Below are 25789 nucleotides of genomic sequence, written 5' to 3' on the forward strand. Positions count from 1 at the left end.
ATGGTTCTGCAGGCTTCATGTTGGACTGGGGCAATACTTAGATGATAGCATTTCTTTCCATGATAAAACCCAAAGTTTTTTTTTGATTCCAATGTGTTTGGTCCACATTCTGGATACAGATTTGCTACAGTTGGACTCTAGCTTCCTCAGATTGGGAAAGGGAAACAGTGGGTGGGATTCTCCCGTACCCGGCGGGGCGGGGGGTCCCGGCGGGACAGAGTGGCGTGAACCACTCCGGTGTCGGTCCGCCCCAAAGGTGTGGAATCCCCCGCACCTTCAGGGGCTAGGCCGGAGACGGAGTGGTTTGCGCCCTACCGGCTGGCGTGGAGGGCCTTTGGTGCCACGCCAGTTGGGGCTGAAGGGACTCCGCCGGCCAGCGCAAGTCCACGCATGCGCGGGGGCGTCAGCGGCTGCTGACGTCCTCCCTGCGCATGCGTGGGGGGGGGGGGTTCACCTACGCGTCGGCCATCGGGGAGGCTGACACGGCCGACGCGTAGGAAAAGAGTGCCCCCACGGCACAGGCCCACCCACGGATCGGTGGGCCCTGGGGGGACACCCCCCTGGGGCCAGATCGCCCCGTACCCCACCCAGGACCCCAGAACCTGCCCACGTCGCCAGGTCCCGCCGGTAAGGGACCTAGTCTGACCCCCGCCGGCGGGACCGACAAAAAACCAGCGGGACTTCGGCCCAACGCGGGCCGGAGAATTTGGGCAGCCCCGGGGCCCATTGAGTCGCTCCGGTCCCCGCCATTCTCCGAGGCGGGCTGAGCGATTCACACCTCGCCGACTTCTGGAGGGTCGGAGAATTTGGAGGACGGCGGGGGTGGGATTCACGCCGACCCCCGGCGATTCTCCGACCTGGCGGGGGGTCGGAGAATCCCGTCCGGGGTTCGGAGAATCCCCCCCGAGTGATTCAGGATTTCCAGTCATGATGGATGTAAAATACACACTTTGTGGACGTTGGTTGGAAATTGAATAATAGAAATGTACCTCAAAGAAGGAGGCCATTCAGTCCTGTTTTTCCTCTTTCACAGTGCCGTTGCACTTAGTCCCACACACACGTGTTTTGTTTGTTCCCTATCTTCAAATTCTCTTTAAAATGATCAATGGAATTGTTTTTCAGGTGGGGCGTTCCAGACCCTGACAGCACACTCATTCCCCCTCTAGATCTTTTGCCAATGATTTTCAATTTATGACCTCTAGTTATTGATCCATTGGCCAGACATAATTGATTTTTTCTCTCTGCTCTATCAAAACCTCTCCGTATCTTGTAAACCTATATTAGGTCACCCCCGTTTCAAAGGGAACGGTCCAAACCTTTCCAACCTCATTTCAAACTAAAGATCCTCATACCTGGTAACACAAAATAAAGGATAATTCAATTGTAGGACTGGGAGGGCGATGGTGTGGGTAGCTGGCCGTTACTGGTGACTTTCAACCCTTCTTGAGGAGTCACAACATTATCCTTTCTCCGCTAGCCAGCTCACCGACTTGCAAACCTGCTCAAATCATTCAACTGGCCTCGGTGGGCGGGATTCTCTAATAAAGGGGCGATGTCCCCACGCCAGCGTGAAAACCGGCGCCAACCATTCCGGCGTCAACGGCCTCCAAAAGTGAGGCATTCTCCACTTTCTAGGGGGTTAGGTTGGCGCCGGAGAGGTTCCCGCAGCTCCAGCCGGCGCCGAAGGGCCGGCGTGAGTTCGCGCATGGGCGGAACAGGCGGCATATTTCCGCGCATGCGCAGAATGGCCGCCGTATTTCCGCGCATGCGCGGGGGTTCCCTTCTCCGCTTCGGACTCCGGGCAATAAGGCAGAGCCCTACGGGGGCCCGGCGCCGAGGAAAGAAGGCCCCCACGGGACCGGCCCACCCGCCGATCGGTAGGTCCCGATCGTGGGCCAGGCCACAGTGGGGGCCCCCCCCAAGGTCAGATCCCCCCCTCCAGGACGGCCCCCACACACTTACCTGCCAGGCCCCGTCATGTGTGAGGTGAGTGATTCATGCTGGCGGGTCTGGGCAAAACTTGTCGGCCACTCGGCCCATCGGGGCCTGGAGAATCACCGGGGGGGGGCACTGTCAACGGCCCCCGAGATGGTGGGAATCCCGGCAGCGCACGAAAAATGGCGGCGGAGAATAGGGAAGCCGGCGCTGGACGACGGGGCGGGATACGCGCCTCCCCCCGGGGATACTACGACCCGGCGCAGAGTCGGAGAATCCTGGCCCCTGACTCTGTCTCCCATAAATGATCCTAGAAATATGGGATAGAAGACATCCCAGGATAAGGGTCGCAGGATAAATAGCCAAGATAAGATGCAACATCTTAATATTCAAAACAGTGGGACACCCTGCTCGCAACATTCTTAGTTCATTAAATTTGTCTCTACTGTGATCTCATCCTTTTTTGTAGAGAAGTCTTTCCTGGTGAAATAGCTCATGAATGCTCACCGCTTACACTCATTCATGAAGAGTGACAATCAAAGTAACATACCAGAGGGCTAGTGGTGAAGATGGTAGGGGGGTATTATTGGAGCAGGGTCAACAGATGTGGTAGCACCCCAACCACTACCTGATATCAGCTGTGATGATATGCATAAAGCAATTCTGTATATAATATTATACACGTCCTCCGACCAGCAGGTGGCAGTGTAGCAGTGTAAGTCCATCATGTGGCTCTGTGCCTCGAGGCAGTTGGGAGTAAGCCGTGTTGGTGGATATTTTGCAGTATTTTGCAGTAGCTCTATAATAGTTAGTTAGTGTGAGTAGTCTGTTATTTATTTATTCCAGTTATCTTTACCACACAGTTGTTTCATAATAAATTATTTACACTAGATGTTCTGCAGTGCATCATTCATATCGGACTGTTTACAGAACATGGCATCAGCTAAGCGTCTTTTCAGCCTCAGTACCCCTCCTGGTAGCTTAATGGGGAGCTAGGAATCAGCTCGAGTGTTCCAGTGATATAGACTCTGAGGGCCTGGTTATGGCTGAAGAACTGTGCAGGAATAAAATTCAACGTCATGGTTTTGAAAAAGAAAACCTTTAATTTATTTAAATGCATTCTTGTTATACAAATATCATTATACCTCTGATGATGGGAAACAGTTCTGTAAAATGTTTTTTTATCATTTGTCTCATTTGCGTAATTTATTCGGGCATATTAGGAACTAATTTCATACTCCATTCTCTCCACAGGACTGCCTCAGTTAAAACCCCATAAGCAGAAGGATTTTAATAACTTGTCAGACAGTTGGCAGGTGTAAATTTAGAATTATTTAAAATCTGTTGATTCAGGCAGGAAATGAGGAAAGGGCTGCAATAGCGGAAATCCCCGTATTAGCTCTGACTGGATTTACTGATGTTCAACACTATTTCTGTTGATACAGTATAATGTCTTTAGTGTAGTACAATGTCCCAAGATACTTCACAGGAGTGTTATCAAATCTGACACTCAGACACGTCAGCCCAACAGTCCTTTGAGGTCCCTGCCCTCCTGGCTTTCTTTGCAGCCCCTATTTCCACCACACCACCATTCGCCAATACGTCTTTAGCTGCCTAAATCTTTACACCTCTCTTTCCTCCTTCAGGGTAATTGTTTGGCTCACCTGTCCTAATATCTCCCTGTGGGGATTGGTGTCAAAATGTATTTAATGATGGTCCTGAGAAGCACCTTGGATTTTATTACAACATAGTTATGGGCCAGGGTTTAAAAATTCCAAAATGTATTATGGAGTTCACCTGACCTATAACGTTTTGTTGAATTTGGCTAGGATGAACACAAGAGCTTTCACTTGAGCTGTGATTCAACAGTCTTCCGAGACACTTTAATCAAAATAAACTTTATTCTAAAAACTTAGTTAACATTCATATAAGCACATAGCAAAAATTTTGTATCAATTACAAACATAAAGACACCCCACAGCTGCAGTCATTTATGTATAAAACTTAATGAATTCCCTCTTAACTGTTCCAATTCAAAAACAAAATCCCATAAACTAATAAAAAACCCTTTTCAAGAACGCGGCGCAGCACTCTGCATTCTCACTTGAATAAAACTGGCTTTCCCTGAGATTCTGACCCGGTCTCACCAGCAGGTTTAAACCCTTCTGGAAAGCAAACTGTATCTTTTAAGTTACCAAGCAGGTGGCTATCATCAATGCTTTTTTTACCGGAACAAAATGAAAATAGAGAGACAGGCTGAAACACTTCTGTTCTCTGACTGAGTCCACAGCTGTCAAATGTGAAAGCGAAACCAAGAATAGTTCACAGAGCCACAGCCCAGCTCCACCCACACAATGACATCACTGAAGTCATGTGATAAGACAACCCTTCCTCAAAGGGATACTCCCATGACAACATTAAAGATGCCACATAGATGCAGATTGTTGTCATTTTCTGTGTGATCCTGGTGTGGGCACGGGAGGAAACACCAAATGGGGACAGCAGCATAAAAACCTTCAAATTAAGTCAATTTATTAATGAAGTAAATCCAATGTGTCAATGAATAAGGAATGTTTTGCACTAGTGAATGATGCACAACACCCCGACCCATGTGGTTCAGTCACATTCCTGTTCATAAGGAAAATTCCATCCTTTTTTTCCTTGTCTGTACTTCATATTTAAATCAGATAGTGCAAAATGGTCTCTGTTGATAAGATAATTGGTAACTAGAGGACATAGATGTAATATATTTGGCCAAAGAACCGGAGACGAGACGAGGAGATTTAGGGAGTTGCAGGCGCGTTCAGTGGGGTGTTTCCCAGCACTTGCAGCTCTGAGAATGACCCCGATATTAAGCAGGACTCTGTTCTAATTCTGTAAATGCCACTACTTCATCAGCCCTCTAGGAGGCAGACTTGAGCATCGCTGTCCCATAAGCTTGTTTATCTGTTTTTATTCCTGGCTAACAGGATCATAAAAAAACAAACTAAGCACTTGGGTTTACTTTTAGGTGGAAACGATTGAAAAAGTTGAGACATTATGCTAAACCTGTATTGAAGCACAATTAAACCACATTGAAATAACCTAAATTGTTCTGGTCGCTGTATTGTAAACAAGGATATGGAGGCATTGGAGAGGCTGCACGGAAATTTACAAGAAAAATATCAGGACTCTGAAGTTAGAACTATCGAGAAAATATGAACAGACCAATAAGAGAAGGTTGAGTAAAGACCTAATGGAGGTCCTTAAAATTATCAAAGGCTTTGACAGAGTAGAGAATGGGGGAGATGATGGCGTAGGGATGATGTCAACAATTGCCAGCAAAACTAAAGAGCTGGTCATTGACTTCAGGAAGCTAAGTACTGTACACACCCCTGTCAGCATCAACGGGGCCGAGGTGGAGATCATTAGGGATACACATCTCCAAACATCTGTCCTGGCCCACCCACATCGACACTACCACCAAGAAAGCACAACAGCGCCTATACTTCCTCAGGAAACTAAGGAAATTCGGCATGTCCACATTAACCAACTTTTACAGATGCACCATAGAAAGCATCCTATCTGGCTGCATCACAGCCTGGTATGGCAACTGCTCAGCCCAAAACCGCAAGAAACTTCAGAGAGTTGTGAACACCGCCCAGTCCATCACACGACCCTGCCTCCCATCCATTGACTCCATCTACACCTCCTGCTGCCTGGGGAAAGCAGGCAGCATAATCAAGGATCCCTCCCACCCAGCCTACTCACTCTTGCAACTTTTCCTATTGGGCAGAAGATACAAAAGTTTGAGAACACGCACGAACAGACTCAAATACAGCTTCTTCCCCGCTGTTACCAGACTCCTAAACGACCCTCTTATGGACTGACCTGATTAACACTATACCCCTGTATGCTTCACCCGATGCCAGTGTCTATGTATTTATATTGTGTACCTTGTGTTGCCCTATTATGTATTTTGTTTTATTTCCTTTTCTTTTCATGTACTTAATGATCTGTTGAGCTGCTCGCAGAATAATACTTTTCACTGTACCTCGGTACACGTGACAATAAACAATCCAATCCAATCCAATCCAATCCAATGTCTGTTAGTAATCCAGGGGCCCAGGTTAATGCTCTGGGGACATGGGTTCAAATCCCACCGTGGAATCTGGAACTGAAGGCTAGTCTCGGTAATGGTGACATGAAACTATCATGGAATATTGTAAAAGTCAATCTGGTTTGGAAAAGCCCTCAAGGAAACCTGGCCAAATATAACTCCAAACCCACTGCCTTCTGAAGTGATCTAGCAAGCCACTCTGATCGAGGGCAATTAGGAATGTAGTCTTGTCCACATCCCTCAGATTTTCACAGTAACTTCATTGCAGTGTTAACATAAGCCTACTTGTGAAACTAATAAAGATTATTATTATAATGAAAGAATAAAGAAAAAACACAGAGAATCTTGAATATTGCTGAAAAAAGTGTATGCTGCTGTCCTTTTGTCATAGAGTTTTTACAGCATGGAAAGAGGCCCTTTGGCCCATCCTGCCTGTACCGGCCATCAAGCTCCTATCTATTCGAATCCCATTTTCCAGCTCTTGGTCCGAATGCTATGGCATTTCAAATGCTCATCTAAATACGTCTTAAATGTTGTGAGTGTTCCCACACTCTACCACCCTTTCAGGCAATACTGAATTCCCATCACCTTCTGGGTGAAAAGGTTTTTCCTCAAATCCCCTCTAAATCTCCTGCCCCTTACCTTAACTCTAGGCCCCCTGGTTATTGGCCCCTCTACTAAGGGACAAGTTCCTTTCCATCCACCCTGGCGGGATTCTCCGACCCCACGCAGGGTCGGAGAATTGGCGGGAAGCGGCGTCATTTCCGCTCCCGCTGGTTTCGTAATTCTCCCGCCGGAAAAAAACCGCGTTGTGCAAATCCCGTCGGCGGCCTGTGAAAAATCCCCCCTGCACCCTCTCTAGTGCAATCACATTCCTTAATCTACACTCCTGCAATCATTAGGACAGGCAAGAGGGAATGCGTAACAATCACTGCAATTGATACTACAATAAAACCGGTGCTGATTGGTTGGCAAGTCCATTCTGATTGGTTGAGGCATTGCCATGGAGAAAACAATGGGGAACTATAGGCTCCCAGAGTTCCCTGTTGCATTCTCAATGCCTTGGTAACTGGCCTATTATCCGGGCTCGAAACGTCAGCTCTTTCCTCTCCCTACAGATGCTCACAGACCTGCTGATATTTTCCAGTATTTTCTCTTTGGTTTCGTATGCCTTCTTGGCTACCTTATTCACCTGCGTTGCCACTTTCAGTGACCTGTGGACTTGTACACCCAGATCCCTCTGCCTGTCGATACTCTTAAGGGTTCTGCCATTTACCGACTTTAGCACTTCAAAAAGAATGGCGCATTAACATGGAGAACATTGGGTCAGAGGTATCAGAGCAAAGAGGCAACAGGAATCCAGTGTGGACAATGCTTGCTGACTATCCATGTGGAATAAATGCTGAGCAAATGTTCTGACCTCCTTTTGCAAACATTGTATTTCAGTAATTTTGTGACTTGCTGAATGTCTTAAATAGAGGTTTAATTATTCATCTGTTCTGGGGTTTCGGATCTTCTTAATCTCAGCATTGCTCATAGCAACCGTCATCAGCATCATCATGTTCGCATTTAGAAATACTCAGCACCTCTTCATAAGTTGTTTCTGTGAATTTGGTTACCTTAAAACTGCTCTCTCAACATTCCTTGATTAGCATTTAGCTCCCTTTATGATTCAAATGAACTTGTCCTATTTTCCCTCTGCTTCTTAGAGCTAAAAGCCCCTCTCGTCTTGCCGATGTCAACATGAAGTCTGCCATAGCTTCCAATCTCCTAGTCCCGCAACCCTGTATAGCCCGCTTCTGCCTCCTAGACACATCACATCAGCCTGTTCCTGCCCCCTGAACTTATTTATCTCTATCTTGATTCTATTTTTTTCTCCCCTTGTTCAGTTTCTTCCCACCTATATTTGTGATTCTTCTGGTGTCCTTCGTCACTTCAACCATTTCTATTTTCCTGGCCCTACGCACTCCCTCTTCACTATGCCATCCAATCCTTCAGCTCTGAAGAAGAGTCATGTTGGACTCAAAATGTTAACTCTGTTTCTCTATTGACAGTTGCTGCCCCACCTGCTGGGTTTTTCCAGCATTTCCTGTTTCTATGACATATGCAGCTTTGCTACTTGTTCTGACCCACAGCCTGAGCACTGATCTCATTCACCAGTAAGATTATTTCCCAGACAATTCTCCCGACAGGTTATTGGATGGCGAACAGAAGAAAGAACCTTGACCAGAGGGCTTGGACAGCGTTGCAGCGTCTTTTTACCAACTCAATGCAGACTCGACGATGACAGCGCAGAGCAGGAACGGGACCTTCAATCTTCTGGGACCTGAGCTGAGGATCTGTTAGCCTGAGTGGGAGGAAGTCTGCCTGTTTCAGGCACTCTGTGTTAACCTCAAGCAACTCAGCCAGGTGCAGACAAAAGCCCCCCTTCCCCAGACCCCAACCTTGGCAGGGAGGCTTTTATTACAAATTGGCCTTCCATCCACCCATCACTGTTCCCCATACAACCCTAGCTCAGGTATTTTAAAATTTAATTGGGTTGAGATTAGCCAAACTGTTTATCTCAGTCATTGACTTGCATAGAACTAAAAGCCCAGAAACAAGCCATTCAGCCCAACTGATCCATGCTGGTATGCATATTCCACACAAGCACTCCTCCCATCCTTTTCCATCTCACCCTATCAGCATATTCTTCAATTCACTGAACAGAATATAACAAGACTCACTCCAATCGGACACAGCCTGATGTCAAGATTGAGCCTTACAGAGATGAATGTTCCAAGAATTAGCTGCAATCTGCGTTAAATTCTTTGAATTTAGCCAGAGGCCCTAAAATTAGCCTCAGTGAAATACGTCTGAACGCCGTACTGAGGCTAAGAGGCCTCAAATAGGAGGTCAACCCCCAATTCTGTAATGGTTTGTAATTTGGAATTGTCATAAAACACGTAGACCTGAGGCATTCTATTCATCAACAGAGTACAAAAGGTAAGCCCAGTATAATTGGACTACACTGGAAGAGGTTACAACTACCACAAACAATGAATAAGGCAACAATCTTTAACACAGGTACTTTCATAAGAAGAACAGCTTGCAGATTATGCTGCTGGATAATACGAGTCCAGTTTCAAAGCTTTCCCCCTTCAATGCTTTTCCACTGTACTGAAGTAATGCTGAAACCTGTCTGCCATGTGGATCCTGTTGCAAAGTGTCCTTTTGCAGTTGAAGTTCGAAGTCTCCCCTGACCAGCAAAGCTTAGTAAATTGAAACTAAATGACAGGTGTCGGTACTCTAGTGTCCTAATCGCATCCAAATGTGACCTGACAAAGGGAGCATTGAGGACAGAGCAGGTTACATTAAAGGGTGGAGCAGGATAACTTTACAGTACTGGGCACTCTCCAGCATTCCTGTGGCGGATAACAGTGCGGCCTGTGTTTTTACGTTAAATCTTTCCATAACCCCTTTGTTTTCTCTCTACTGCTGTGAACTAATATTCTCAGCTATAGTATTGTCCAGTTCCCAGGAGCATCAGCCTTTTTTGATGTTTCCTCTTGCTCGGAATCTGGAGGATACCAATAGCCTATTGGGATTTCTCGCTGTTCATTAATTTTTTGGCTCTTTCTCAAGGCTCCTGCCAAAAAACCCTTGTGCTTCAGGAAAGTTGTTAACTGTCCCTGGGGGCTACCACAATTAGGTTTCTTAAAGCAGGTATGACCTCTTAGGCAAGGAGGTAAAACATTGATGGAACTGTATAGATGACAATCTGCTTCAAGAAGGAAGAGAAAGATTGTAATAACTTAAATTTCTATCTCAACCTTCACAACCATACAATGTCCCAAATTGCTGTGCATTGAATGTCTCTCCAGGGATTATGCTGATTGATGGATAAATATTGGTCAGGCACTAAGGATAACTCCCCTATTCTTCTTTGAGGTTGTGCATGTGGTATATTTTATCATCCATCTAAGTGTTAACAACAAATTAGCTGAAAGGTAACGTCCCTGACAATGCCCAAATAGCACAGCACGGTAGCACACGTGGCTAGCACTGTGGCTTCACAGCGCCAGGGTCCCAGGTTAGATTCCCTGTTGGGTCACTGTCTGTGCAGAGTATGCGCGTTCTCCCTGTGTGTGCGTGGGTTTCCTCCGGGTGCTCCGGTTTCCTCCCACAGTCCAAAGATGGCAGGTTAGGTGGATTGGCCATGATAAATTGCCCTTAGTGTCCAAAAATGTTCTGATCCTGGATTCCAATCCTGCGGCAGAGTGTCCACGCCGTTGTAAACGCTGTCGCGTTCTACGATGGCGTGAACGGGCCGCTCCCACGACTAATTCTGGCCCATACAGAGGGCTAGAACGGTGCTCAAGCGGTTCGCGCCGCTCCAGCTGCAGACCTTGGCACGAACTGTGCAGTGTGCAATCCGCACATGCACAGTTGCGCCGGCGCCAACGCGCGTATGCGCAGTGGCTGCCTTCAACGCGCCGGCCCCGATGCAACATGGCGCAGGACTACAGGGGCTGGCACGTAGGAAAGGAGGCCCCCAGCTACAGAGGCCGGCCCGCCGATTGGTGGGCCCCGATCGCGAGCCAGGCCACATCGGAGGCCCCCCACCCTGAGGTTGGACCCCCCTCCCCTCCCCCAAAGGTCGCCACACGACCCTTGCACGCTGAGGACCGCCCGCCCAGAGCAGGTTAGAACGGTGCAGGTGGCTCCCGGCTCTTTTCGTACGGCCGCTCGGCTCAACCGGGACGGGGAATCGGCGGGCCGGCCTTATAGAGCGGCCCACGACCCGGAGCCGCGCCAGCCATGCTGGTGCCAATAGCGTCAAGACAGCATGGCCCATTCGCAGGAATTCTGCGGCCTGGCCCAGGGCTGGGAGAATCCCGCCCCATATTCCAGATCCCAACAGCTCGGTGCAGGGAAAACAGTCTTCTTATCTCTCCTCTAGTTGTTTTGCCAATGATTTTAATTAATTACAATTTTCTTCATTCAAACTTGGGGAGGTGGTGGCGTAGTAGTATTATCATTGGACCAGTAATCCAAAGGCGTCCAATGCACCAATGCAGTCTTCAGACACCTGAGGAACAGAGTATTTGAAGGCAGAGACCTCAAACCCAGCATCAAGTTCATGGTCTACGGAGCAGCCATGGTCCCCGCCCTCCTGTGTGCGTCAGAAATGTGGACAATGTATAGCAGACACCTCAAATCCTTGGAAGGATATCACCAATGCTGCCCCCGCAAAATCCTGAAAATCCACTGGCAGGACAGGCGTAGCAACATGAGCACCCTCTCCCAGGCCCATACCCCCAGTATCAAGGGATTGGTCACACTCGACCAGCTGTGATGGACGAGCCACATTGCCCGCATGCCCGACACAGGACTCCCAAATCAAATGCTCTACTCCGAGTTCTGTAATGGCAAGCAGTCACCAGGAGGGCAGAGGGAACACTACACGGACACTCTGAAAACCTCCCTAAATAAATGCAACATTCGCTCACCTTAGAACGCACAAACTGGAGAAGACGCATCCGCAAAGGAGCCGATTACCTCGAGCATCAGAGGGTGGAGCACGCGGAGGTCAAGTGTAAACAGCGCAGAATCCAGAACGTCCCACCCACCACCTGCCAAACCTGCGACAGAGTCTGCGGATCCAGGATTGGACTATTCAGCCACCGCGGGAACCCACCTCCCCGGAGTGGAAGCAAGTCACCCTCGACAGAGAGAGAGAGAGAGAGAGAGAGAATCCAAAGACCCAGAGTAATGCGCTGGGGTCCCAAGTTCAAATCCCACCATGTCAAATGGTGAAATTTGAATTCAATAAAAGTCTGGAATTAAAAGGTGACCAGGAAACCATTGCTGTTTGTCATAAAACCCCACCTGATTCACTAACATCCTTCAGGGAAGGAAATCTGCCGTCCTTACCCTGTCTGGCCTACATGTGACTCCAGGCCCACACAGTGATGTGGTTCACTCTTAACTGTCCTCCCACTGAAATGGCCGAGCGAGATGCTGAGTTCCAGTGAAATTAGAGATGGGCAACAAATGCTGGTCCAGTCAGTGACCCCCACATCCCAAGAACAAATCCTACAAACTGCAGGATAATTCACATTCACTGTACAAAAACAGTGAGAGCTGACTGTAAATGAATAACTGAGTGAGTTATTATAAAACTTTAAAGCATGAGTTTAGTTCCCTCTGGGGTATGATCTAAAGGCTACTGATCAATGATTCCCAAAACACTAGGAGGTAGGTAGTGATCATGGGTGATAGTGAATTAGTTGTCCACATGAAATCTCTCCTGATTTTATCCCCAATTAATTTGAAGTTGCTCCCACCTGATTAATACAAATATCTACCATCTAGAAATTTCCAAATCAGTTTTTCGAATCCTCTGGCATCACCTCACTTGAATCGTTTTCAAGCCTCAACCTCGACATATTCCCACCCTTCCAATCATTCGCAATGCACTGTGAAAGAATTTCCACTATGTTAGTTACAGACAGAACAAAAGCTCCTTCAACATCTGCCGCCCATTTTTCCTGGAAGGATTGGATGGAGCAAACAGGGCCCCAGGCTGTCGAGCTGAATCGTCCCAAACAGATTGGCCCTGAGGATGGCATCTGGGGTTAATCAGACTGCCCCAGAATATGACAACAGTCATCAACTTAAAAGAAAGTAATCCTAAGGAAGGAGCTGTGCGAAAATAAAGGAGAGACTCACATTTCTACAGCACCTTCCATGGCCTCAGAATATCCCAAAGCACTTTATAACCAAGGAAGTATTTTTAAAGTGTAGTCACTGTTGCAATGTCGGAAACACAGCAGCCAATTTGTGCATAGCAAGCTCCCTCCAGCAGCAAAGTTACCAGCCTCCCCGAATAGGTGACGGAATGTGGCGGCTTTTCACAGTAACTTCATTTGAAGCCTACTTGTGACAATAAGCGATTTTCATTTCATTTTTTTCATTTCATGACCAAGTAATGCCTTTTTTTAAGTTATGTTGGTTTAGGGATGGATAAAAAGTTCTCCTCTCTTTCTTGAAATAAAACGGCTCGTAAATACAACAAGCAACCTGGTACTGATTCGTTCAGAGAAGGACCCAGGTTTTATGCTCGGCCTGTGCTGAGTCAGCCAATCCCAGCTTCGGGTAAACACTGAGCGCGAATGAACACAATTTAATGAAAACGTTTCTAAATGCCACTTTGGGTGTGATTGTCAGGGTGTTACTTACCGTCTTTTACGATGAGATCCACACACCAGTATTTACCCACGCTCTGCGCGCAGTCTAATGGCCGCGTCGTGCGTGACTCAGGGTAGCGATGTCGCGGGTAAATCTCGTGTAAGGCCCCTCGTGATATTTACCTGGCTCGCCACGCCTTGCAAGATCTAACGGGATCTCGCGGGACATTGCGATCTGGATTGCGCCCATCTAAGGGTGCAGTTGGGCTCACTTTAATATGTCTCCAGCAGGGTTAACCAGTCCCTGGGACCTAACGGCCTTGCTGAGGAGACTTCAGCCAGGGGCTGTTTAGCACTAGTCTCCTCAAACGGGACCAGGTAGAAAGGCACCTGGCGGTCTCCCAGGGTTGTGTCCCAGGCGATTAGAGGACCCCGGGTGGCCGGCCTCTTGGCAGCATGGCACCCTGGCACTCCTGATGCCACCCAGGCACCTTGGCACTGCCAACATGGCACCTTGGCAGTGCCATCTTGGCGCTTTTGCTGGGGATTGGGCCTGGGCATGCCCTGCCTTATGAGGTGGGATGTGGGGGACTCGAGTACCGGTAAGTTGGAGTGTTGGTTAGGGTCCGGAGTTGCATCGGTTGATCGAGAGGTCGGGGCACCATTTTTAAATGGTGCCTCGATCCCTTTCTGCGCAAACGAGCAGAGCCCCTCAGCGCAGAAAATTAAGGTAAGTGCGGCCTCGGCTGGGCCTTCCCCCCCCCCAAGGCCGAAAATATAACAGAATCCCTCTCGATAACATGGTCATTCTTGGTGCTACAGTATCGGCAAACATCCACAGCGGGATTCTGATTTTGTTTTTGTTAGATCGCGCCCTTAGTAATTATTCTGTGCTTTGGGGGTGTTTCTGCCCGGTCTAGCCAACACTTTAGAAATTTTTTCAGCAGTAGGAAGCTGAGCCCTTAGGCGAGGCCGGCTCCTCGGCGATTAGGCCGCCATTTTGAATGGTGCACCAGGGAGCAAGGGAGCGATTTGATGGGAAAAAAACAGAATCCCATTGTGGGTGTGTTTAGCGGGGTGTTACCCTGCGGTTGCAGCTCTGAGAACAACCCCGCTATTGAACGGGCCTCTGCTTCTTTTTTGGGCCTCGCTGGGGAACTCCCCACTGAAGCAGCACATGGCTCAGCTCGCAAATGCAGGAAGATAGCGCCCCGAACTCATGACCGCCCACCAATGGCGTCTGGACACCCCCAACGCCCCAAATGATCAATTAGTGGGTCCTCGAGCCCCCCCCCCCGTATCCAACTCATAAGGACAGGTCATCCCTGGGCCTGACCCCTGGCACGGTCAGCCTGGCATGTGTGCGCCTTGGCACTGCCAACCTAACAGTGCCAAGGTTCCGGGTGACATCAGGAGTGTCACCTTGCCCAGAGCCCGACCACCGGGGGCCTCTGATCGTTTGAGAAAACTAATGCTAAACGGTGCCACAGCGAGGAATCTGAGGTGAGGCTGGTCAATCTCACGCCATGGGTAACTCTGGCAGAGACATATTCAAATGAGACTAACTACTCACTTGAATATGCAAATCTGGATCCCGCCCATTGTGAGGCATAACGAGCGGCGTGCATCCTGCGAGAGCCCTCTTGTGAGATTTATCACCTCGTCGCTTCACTGACTCGGGAGCGATGAGGCGGGTAGATCACCTCCCCGATCTCGAAGTGAGTTTGAGGGGCCCGCACACCTACCGGAGACATTGTCACCCTCGTACACATGCACATTTCCCACACACCCCCATGTGAGGACAGCCCACTATGTAGCCCCCTTTTCAGGCCTCCCCACCCCCAATGCGGCCCCTCACCCATTCAGGACCCCCACTTTTCACCCACCCCAACCTTTAGGAGGCTCCATCATACCAACTCTTCACCCCGCCCATCCTTCATATCTCCCTCATCCCCCCTTCATGGGCATGGCCCTGGCCCTTGGCAGTGCCACCTTGGCACCTGGGCACCCTGGCACTGCTCCCATGGCACCCTGGCACTGCTCCCATGGCACCCTGGCACTGCTCCCATGGCACCCTGGCAGTGCCCCTGCCTACCTGGCAGTGCCACCCAAGTACATCAGCAGTGCCACCCAGGCACCTTGGCCATGCTAGGCTTACCCCCCCCTCCACAAACTCTAGAGATGTAAAGAGGTCACAGGGCGCCAGACCAAAGATTTTCCTCGTGGCAGTCAAATAAAATTTCAAACGCTGAGGGGAGATCAAAAGTAAGGAACATTATGGGTGCGATCAAAAGGCCTCAGCACACCCAAAACCATGAGGTGATTTAGAACATAGAACATTACAGCGCAGTACGGGCCCTTCGGCCCTCGATGTTGCGCCGACCCGGGAAACCATCTGAAGCCTATCTGACCTACACTATTCCATTTTCATCCATATGTCTATCCAGTGACCACTTAAATGCCCTTAAATTTGGCGAGTCTACTACTGTTGCAGGCAGGGCGTTCCACACCCCTACTACTCTCTGAGTAAAGAAACTGCCTCTGACATCTGTCCTATATCTACCACCCCTCAATTTAAAGCTATGTCCCCTCGTGTTGGTCATCACCATCCGAGGAAAAAGACTCTCACTGTCCACCCTTTCTAACCCTCTGACTATCTTATATGTCTCTATTAAGTCACCTCTCAGCCTTCTCCTCTCTAACGAAAACAACCTCAAGTCCCTGAGCCTTTCCTCGTAAGACCTTCCCTCCATACCAGGCAACATCCTAGTAAATGTCCTCTGAACCCTTTCCAAAGCTTCCACATCCTTCCTATAATGTGGTGACCAAAACTGCACGCAGTACTCCAGGAGCGGCCGCACCAGAGTTTTGTACAGCTGCAGCATGACCTCGTGGCTCCGAAACGCAATCCCCCTACTGATAAAGGCTAGCATACCATATGCCTTCTTAACAGCCCTATTAACCTGGGTGGCAACTTTCAGGGATTTATGTACCTGGATGCCGAGATCTCTCTGTTCATCTACACTACCAAGAATCTTGCCATTAGCCCAGTACTCTGCATTTCTGTTATTCCTTCCAAAGTGAACCACCTCACACTTTTCCGCATTAAACTCCATCTGCCACCTCTCAGCCCAGCTCTGCAGCTTATCTATGTCCCTCTGTATCCTATAACATCCTTCAGCACTATCGACAACTCCACCGACCTTCGTGTCATCTGCAAATTTACTAACCCATCCTTCTACACCCTCTTCCAGGTCATTTATAAAAATGACAAACATCAGTGGCCCCAAACAAATCCGGACAAATGTGAGGTAATGCATTTTCGAAGGTCTAATACAAGTGGGAAATATGCAGTAAATATTGATATAGAGCATTGATAGGCAGAGGGATCCAGTTATACAGGTACACAGGTCACTGAAATTGGCAACGCGGGTGGAGAAGGTAGTCGACAAGGCATACGGCATGCTTGCCTTCATCGGCCGTGACACTGAGTTTAAAAATTGACTGTTCATGTTGAAGCTTTATCGAACCTTAGTTCGGCTGCAGTTGGAGTTTTGTGTTCAATTCTGGTCGCCACACTACCAGAAGGATGTGGAAGCTTTGGAGAGGGTGCAGAAGAGGTTTCCCAGGATGTTGCCTGATTATGGAGGGCATTAGTTATGAGGAGAGGTTGGATAAACTCGGTTTGTTCACACTAGAACGGCGGAGGTTGAGGGGCGGACCGATAGAAGTCTACAAGATTATGAAGGGCAGGGACAGAGTGAACAGTTAGAAGCTTTTTCCCAGGGTGGAAGAGTCAATTACGAGGGGGCATAGGTTTAAGGTGCAAGGGGCAAGGTTTAGAGATGTACGAGGCAAGTGTTTTACACAGAGGTTGCTGGGAGCCTGGAACTCGCTGCCGAGGGAGATAGTAGATACGATAGTTACTTTTGACAAATACATGAATAGGATGGGAATCGAGGGGACGGTCCCTGGAAGGGGAGCGGCTTTACTTCGGGCGGGCAGCTGACATTGAGACCTTCAGTGGGAAAGTGGAGAGTTCAAAGAGGATACAATTTTTAAAATTCTACCCATGGGTTTTACCCTTTTTCTGTTTTCAACGGTATTGGTATTGATCTTCAATGTCTGGAGACTCCAGGGCAATCCATGAGTGTTGGCAACCCCGAATAGGGCTGTGGGATGGTGGGAGAGCAGCTGGCAAGGCAAAGATCGAGCTCCCTGCCCATTTCCCCCTTTTACTGCTTATATCCCGGCCAATTTAACAGGAGCGGGAAGGGAATTAGGAACGATGAGGTGAAAAAGAGTGGTGAAAATGGATGGGGAAACAGCATCTAAAATACACTTTCCCTCTACATTTACAAAGAGGTTCTATTCATGCGATTGGTATGTGACTGATGATGGAGAGAATTGCTTGTTGATTGTGACAACCATCTTACAGGGTTCCTCTGATAGATTTCACTGAAAAAGACTGCAGGTAGAGGAGTAACATTAGGGAAAATTAACTTGATGCACAAACCCCCTTGAATGGACTATTAAGACTGAAAGATTGTGGAAAAATAAAGTTCAAGTTGTCACAACATTCCCTGTTAGAAAAATACCTGCAGCGAAAATGCTTCTAAATGAGAAACCCAATAGCTTAATGAAAATAGCGGCCTGGAATTTGCAATGATAATGACAACGAAACTATCAACTTTCATTCTCATTGCTCCACGGAAACTGACAGTAACTCTCAGAGTCCGTATGGAATGGTGCAGAAATCCAGGAGCTGCGTTTTGTGCCCCTCTCACCATGGTGTGTTTTTGGCAGTGGTGAGGGGTTGGGGGGGGGGCGGGCACATAAAATACGAGGAGTGACAAGCCCACCAACTCCCCACTCACCTGTGAGCTTTCCCCTCTAATATGGTTGGTGGCTGCCACCGAAATCAGCAGCCCGACCACCATTTTTAAATGAATAATTAAGGGTCAACCGAGCTTGTTACCAAATCAATTGACCCAGATAACACATCGCCCACACCAGATTATGGTTGGCTTGGGCGGGCAGGCCGTTTATTAAACAAACTTCTTTAAAGAGGGGAAGGATGGGGGTATGTGGGCTTTGTGGAGCGTCATGTGTGGATCAGCTCCCTTCCCCCTCCCTTTGTTCCTCCCCACTGATGTACCATCAATTCAACTCAAGACATATTTAGGATCCGAACTGTGGCTTTAATCAGCTAGTTGGTAGCCCGGTGGTCGACTACAGAGAATGACCGACTGCCGGGAACTCTGGGTACTTATACCCCGCCTCGAAGGTGGGGCCTACTTGCCTCTCGACCAATTGGAGAGCAGCCACATGACTCGTCCCAACCAATCGGATGAGAGGCACATGACCAGCCAGAGCCAATGGGAAGCCAGTGCTCTGCACCAATGGCATTGCTCATATCCATACCACCACACCCACTTGGCCCCCAAAACCCACCCTTCATTCTCAGCACTCTTCCCCAGGCTCCCCAATGTCTTCTCATCCAAAACGCCAAGGCGCCGGAATGTGGCGACTAGGGGCTTTTCACAGTAACTTCATTGAAGCCTACTTGTGACAATAAGCGATTTTCATTTCATTTCATTTCATTTTCATTGTTTAATGTGTCAGCTGGCATCGGACATTTCTTCAGGGGGAGTGTGCAATACATCAACACCCCCCCCCCCCCCAATTAACATCCAGACTCGGAATCAGTGATTCTACCTTTCTGCAAAGGGTGTACTGCTGAGGTATCAAAGCTGGGCCTGATTATGTCTCCTGCCACCTCTCATCCTCCCATCCACACACTTTCCGTTTCCAAACCTAATTCATAGAGCTCTGCAAATTACAACAAAGAGGGAGGTTAGTTGGCTCACTCTGCTATGTTTCAGGCACTTGTTCAACTGGAACTATATACTGTAATCTCATTTCCCTCTCCACCTGATATCCTTTCACCGTCTTCCTTTTTCAAATGTGCATCCAATTCTCTTTCAAAAGATTATTGGACTTGGGTGGGCAGACAAAAACAAGAATTGCTTTAAATCCCTGATATATGACACACCATCCAGAAGGTAAAAAGAGTAACATTTAGAAATGACAAGTTTTGAAGAAGATTGGACTTGAAATGTTAACTCTGGCTAGGACTTTCCAGTCCCACCCCAGCAGCGGGACCATCCGATCCACTGATGCTCAATGGACTTTAGGCTGGGTGTCCTGATCTCCCATGGCAGCTCCCATAGCAAGATGGCCTCAAAATGCCACCCTCTGTTTCTCTCTCCACAGATGCTGCCAGACCTGCTGCATCTTCTTTCCAGCACTCTCTGTTTTTATTTCCGACTTCCAGCACCTGCAGCGTTTTGTTTTTATTTTGGAAATGGTCCAAACTGGAAAAAACCAGTTGGGCCCAGTACCGGTCATTTCTCCACGTTTTAGGGTGAGGGTTAGGGTTTTTTCTCAGGGTGCCCTTTGGTTTTATTGAGGTCAGTCAGACCCAGCAGTTGGGATTGTATCGTGGGCATTTGTTGCCATCCCATCTGTTTTGCATCTCCTCTGATTTCAGCTGTGAGCTCTCAATAGCCACATGTGGTAAAGCATTGTTCAAATAATCTTCTGCCTTTCCAGCTCCTTCCTTCATTCTTTTGATGATGATGATCCTGAGCTTATGCCGCTGAGTAATAAAACTTGCAAGTTTGCTTTTGTTTCAATTCCAGTGTTTCCTTTCTACCCAAGTGTAATACAACAAACCCTCGCACCGCATTCGGTCAGTCAGTCATAGAACATAGAACAGTACAGCACAGAACAGGCCCTTCGGCCCTCGATGTTGTGCCGAGCAATGATCACCCTACTCAAACCCACGTATCCACCCTATACCCGTAACCCAACAACCCCCCCCCCCCCCCCTAACCTTACTTTTTAGGACACTACGGGCAATTTACCATGGCCAATCCACCTAACCCGCACATCTTTGGACTGTGGGAGGAAGCCGGAGCACCCGGGGGAAATCCACGCACACAGGGGGAGGACGTGCAGACTCCACACAGACAGTGACCCAGCCGGGAATTGAACCTGGGACCCTGGAGCTGTGAAGCATTTACGCTAACCACCATGCTACCCTGCTGCCCTGTCTTGGTCATAAATTCCAGATCCTGGTGCATACTGAATGGGGTACAAATGGGATAACATCAGCCTGCTGCCATTATGGGTACATTATGACCCATCACCTCAACTGGCAACAGTAACTGCTTTTGTAAAACAGACCCAACACTGGCAGTACAGTGCCAGGACTCCCCCACTAATACAACATGATGGAAGAGCTCTTGATAACATTTGGAAACGTATGGAACCAAAACACAATATTATTCAGTCCGCCCACCTTTATTACATCACTGTCCAATTAGCCTGATGCTGTGAGCAGTGAGTTTCAATGTCAGGAATCTGCGAGGTCCTAATCTTTTGGTTGGAATCCAAGGTCTCCTTGAGTTGCTTTTTATAAACTGGCCTTGACCATTCCAGGAATAGACTGTTCTGCAGACCTTGCTGCCATATTTGACTGGCCATGTTTGCCGCAGTAGGGCCTCTTTGCTGATCTAAGCTTTCAGGAAGAATGTTGTGGTAACCATGTTTCTGATTGAGGACAAAGAAGAGTTTGCCACTGTTTTGTCGCGATGAAGATGATACTCAAGCATCGGGTGAAGTATTGACTTGAATTCAGGTGAGGCTTCGAGATGGAAACTGAGTTCAAAGCCGACAGCAGGACTTGCTCAGCTGTTTTATTGCATGTGGCCTCCTAATTGGTTGTGTGCAGGAGCACCATCCAATCAAAAGGTGGCAGGCCCCTGACGTTGCAGTCCACTCAAAGGGCCCACATCCTGGAAGCCTCAGCATCATCATTGGGAGAGATGGGTGCTGCTAAAGGAGGTGGGAGATCTCAAGGCATCGCCAAGTGAATGCATTAAAAATAAAATATTCCGCGGACCCAGGGTCAGAGGAAACCGCTCTGTAGGGTTTGGGCGGGGGGGGGGGGGGGGGGGGGGGGGACATTGCTTCCCTGCCTACAGCAGCCCCCTTTGTGTTGCCACATAAAGGCCACCTGCATTAAGATAGTTCCCTCCCTACGCATCTGCAAAACCGCCCCCTGCTTCCTAATAATTGGGTAGCTGATCCATCTGTGTCAGGAATGCTTCAGGAGGCGGTTGTGGCTCCCACTGTTTAACAGGCACTGCCCCAGCTCAACCAACGTGACTAAAAATCAAATTATCTGTTTATTATCGCATTGTTGTTTGTGGGAGCTTGCTGTGCACAAATTGACTGCAGTGTTTACAGCAGTGACAACTTCATAAAGTACCTACATTGGCTGTGGGGGCACCGTGGCAAGTCCTGGGGGAGTGAAATGCGTGAGTATTTCCTTCTCCTTTCATATCTGAAGGTTTTTGAATTAATACTAATCGTTCAAACCAAGTTCAAAGGCAGGAAGGCAGAAGATGCGTCGCATTTCAATGAGTAATTGGACATTCCATTGTCTGCTTTACCCTTTCGAACTTCTCACAGAGCATACATCCTTTGATAGCTCAGCCATTTAGGACACAACGCACTCATCTGTAAGCTGCCATTCTTTGATGCTAGCCAGCAATCTTAACCCAGTGCTTCTGTGTGAGGAATGTGAGTTGTGATTTACAAATAAAAATACCCACTGTCCTTCAGAGGAGCAATAATTCGATGAGGAGCCGAGGGCACAGTGCCTACATCCTAGCTAAATACAGACTTCAAAATGCCCAGCCGAAAATTCGATTCTAAAAATCGTTCCAGCTATTTCTAAAATGTCTTTCCCACAAAAAGAAATCTCCAGTCACACAAAAAGATATCACGCAAAACATCACTTTGTGGACTGAGAGTTTGAGAAGAAAACTCAGGGCTGATACGAAGGTTACAAGTTCAGCAGCATAAAGAGTGTTTGATATTACAGGTTCTGAAGAAAAATATCCATACTTCGAGATAAGAAAGGATAATTTATAAAGATATCATTGTAAGAAATACAAGGGGACCTTGTTTGTATAATCTTGTCCCAGACTATTCAATTGTTTTTATCTTTACAAGGCTGAAACATGATCAAGAAGGTCTGTACACAACAAACATTACACAGTGAGAAAACGATTGGATCATAATGAAGAGGCCTTTCTCAGTCCTGTCAGTATTAACCCTAGCTTTAGGTAAACAATTTGACAGTTACCAGAACCTTGTGCCTATGACACAACCTACAGGTCAGCACGACTGATTTATGGATGCTTAATAAGTCTAACTCTGTTTAGGAAGTGCTCACCCCGTTTCCTCCCTTGTCCTTTGAAGGGGTATACAGGTGTGCTGACTCCTTAGGACACAGACTGAAAGCTCTCAAAGTGAGTCGAAGATCCTCTCCATTTGGCTCCTGGCTTTTTTCGGAATGTTCTGCCAGATTCCACCTAAGGCAGTGTTTTTCAAACTTTTTTTCCGGGGACCCACTTTTACCAACCTTCGGGACCCACGCCAGCCGACCTTTGCGACCCACACCAGTCGACCTTCACGACCAATGCTGGCTGACATTCGCGACCCACCATTTTCTCTTACCTTTAATGTGAGAGGTGAGCCTGCTTGGTCCTCACAATCTCACTCCATTCAGGTTGACAAGAGGAGAAGGCTATGAATATGTCGGGTGCAGGATTCAGCCGGTCCCTTTGTGCCGTCTTCATATTTGTGAGGATGGAAAATCAAACTCGCACATGTAGGTCGCTGTGAAGGGTAAAAACAACAAAATGCTTGTTTTACTCAGCTCCGGATACTCCTCGGAGTACTCCAGAATGCTGACAGTTTCATTGACCTTTGCCGTTAATGTGCTGTCAAAGCTGAGGCGCAGAAGTACAGCCAGCTTCATTTGGAGTCAGGCTTGCCAGTCCATTGACAGTTTCCTTACTAATGCTGTTTTCTTCGATGTGTCCTAGCAGTGTGGGGAACATGGAGTCATTTTGGCTTTGCACTCACAATTGCCAAACTTTCAATGAGTTTTGGACAGCTGCAATTTCTTCACAGTGCCAAAAGCAATCATCATCCTTCCCTTGCAATTTGAAGTTTAGTTCATTTAGAATTGAAAAGGTGTCTGCAAGGTAAGACATAGTTAGCATCCAAGTTTCATCAGCAAACTAATCAGCCAGAGAGGACAATTTCTCGAGGAGGAAAGCGTAGATTTTGGACCTCAGTTTGTAAACTCTGAGTAGCTCCCCTGTTGACTGATCATTACAGTAATTCTTCAAGCGGATGAAGTCCACCATCATTGGGATTCACTGGTCACTGTTTTGATTCAATGCTTTAATGTAGTCTAAATGGTCAGCATGCGCAGTGCGCCCGCATTTTTTTAGCTGGTCGCGTCTGCCAATTTTAAAGCCGCTTGCGGCCGGCATTGTTAAAAGCTGACTGCTGCGGCTGTTGCAGGAGAAGGACTGGTCCACAGGTATCAGATACAATTCCAGACTCATCGGTGCCACTCCCTTCACCCAGGAAGCCCAAACAGCCAAGGTCAATGACCGCTCAGGACACGCCCAGCCATCAAGGCACCCGCCCCTTTATTGGCTCAAATCGAAGGCAGTAATCGAAGCCTGCCGAATTATTGGGTCCAAAGCTAAGGACCGCCCCACAGAGCGTGAAATCCCAAAGGATGAAGAGAGACAGTGCCATGTGTTTGATCTCTTTTGGCCCTGGCACACCGGCTCTCTTCTGCCCGACCGATACCTGAAGCCAACTGCAGCACCACGACCAGAAGCAAGTTCAAGATCAACGATCGCTACCAGACGGATGAGCCCAGCAGAACCGAAGTTACTTCTCCAGACCCAGCCACTCCAGATCCGAACAAAGGCCTTGTTCCTCTGCCAAAGCCAGGTGCCTGAAGTTAAGTACAGGTTGTTGTAGTGTTAGGTATAATTTAGCTTGTAGTGTTTTTATGTTGCTCGTGTGAGTTAATCTTGTGAGTAAATAAACCATTATTGAACTAACTGACTGGTTGCTGAGTCTTTGATCAATATCCGGTTGATCCTTGTGATGGTATCATTTGATACCTGGAAACTCTGAAAGCAATATCCTAATTAATAACGGTCCGACTAATATCTGACCAAAGTAGACACCCCAGGAAGAGCAACGTTATTGGCATCTCCAGTGCCGGTTGGCAACATTATTGGTGACGCTGGTGGGATAGTATCCCACTCATTAAAAAGAGCAACAATAAAGCTTTAAGGGGGTGAATCTTAAACTACTCCTAAACAATAGCACATCGGCATGATGTGATGCATTAGTCCCATGACTGGTAGGCAGTTTATAAGCAGCAGTAGTTGAGGTCAGATAAGTGCCCCAAGGGGCAGCTCGATCCTGGCTCTGGGTCACTGTCCGTGTGGAGTTTGCACATTCTCCCTGTGTCTGCGTGGGTTTCGCCCCCACAACCCAAAGATGTGCAGGTTAGGTGGACTGGCCACGCTAAATTGCCCCTTAATTGGAAAATCAATTGGGGACTCTAAATTTATTTTTAAAAATGAGATATGTGCCCCACAGCCTCCTAGTACACATGATTTGTAAATAGTCTTGTCTTCAAGTAAAGAGCCCACATTACTGTTTTACCCATCCTTGTGCCTTATTGATGTTTACATCTTAGAAGACAAACATAACATGATGGCAGCATTATTTCTGAAAATTTTACTGAGCAGACTACAAGCCTCAGTCCCTTTATATCCCGTAGGAAGAAAAGAGCTGGTGTGAAAGTGAAACAGCTATCAAAACTCACCGTGTGTGCAGTCTGCAGTTTCATAGGGATTCTATACATTGTACCTCCATTCTGTGATGGCACCTCACTCCAGCCGGGTCCCAGCAGAATTGATCAAATCTGGGAGAGCTTGATTAGTAAATGCCGCAAAAGCTGCAAAGTTTAAGCGGGATCAGAAATTATACAGCAGACTAAAGTGGCCTCACTTTAAGTGGAACTGCACAGACAGAAGAATTCATTACTGCTGAAGGTAAATACTGCAGACTGAGCTGGGAAGAATAATAGGTCCAGTAACAGCTCCGAACTGGTAGCAGAAGCCTGTTAAAAAAACACATTTTCACTGTTTGCTTTCATTTTTGTACTTTGCAGTCATTTTCCTGCCAAAATCACTGTTTTGTGGATGGAGCTTAAAGTTAAGCTGTGCAAAATCTGAAAGAGCACAACAGTGCAAATATTTTGGTCAAGCAGTAACCTATGACCAACGAAGGTAATGGCCACTAAAGGTACTGCAGCAGGGGCAGCACGGTAGCACAGTGGTTAGCACTGTTGCTTCACAGCACCAGGGTCCCATGTTCGATTCCCGGCTGGGGTCACTGTCTGTGTGGAGCCTGCACGTTCTCCCCGTGTCTGTGTGGGTTTCCTCCGGGTGCTCCGGTTTCCTCCCACAAGTCCCGAAAGACGTGCTGTCAGGTGAATTGGACATTCTGAATTCTCCCTCTGTGTACCCGAACAGGCGCCAGAATGTGGTGACTAGGGGATTTGCACAGTAATTTCATTGCAGTGTTAATGTAAACCTACTTGTGACAACAATAAAGA

General features: G+C 47.8%; 1 long non-coding RNA gene across 1 annotated transcript in view; it reads right to left on the reverse strand.

The window, feature by feature from the left end:
- The window catches only part of LOC119954178, a 117811-nt gene extending 92447 nt beyond the window's left edge, over positions 1-25364 (reverse strand). Inside the window, exon 1 of the long non-coding RNA XR_005458181.1 lies at positions 24995-25364. This is a non-coding gene — a long non-coding RNA (uncharacterized LOC119954178). The remainder of the gene's footprint in view (positions 1-24994) is intronic.
- Between the last annotated feature and the right edge of the window lie 425 nt (positions 25365-25789).

This window comes from Scyliorhinus canicula, chromosome 19, assembly GCF_902713615.1.
Source record: "Scyliorhinus canicula chromosome 19, sScyCan1.1, whole genome shotgun sequence".
Classification (NCBI taxonomy): domain Eukaryota; kingdom Metazoa; phylum Chordata; class Chondrichthyes; order Carcharhiniformes; family Scyliorhinidae; genus Scyliorhinus; species Scyliorhinus canicula.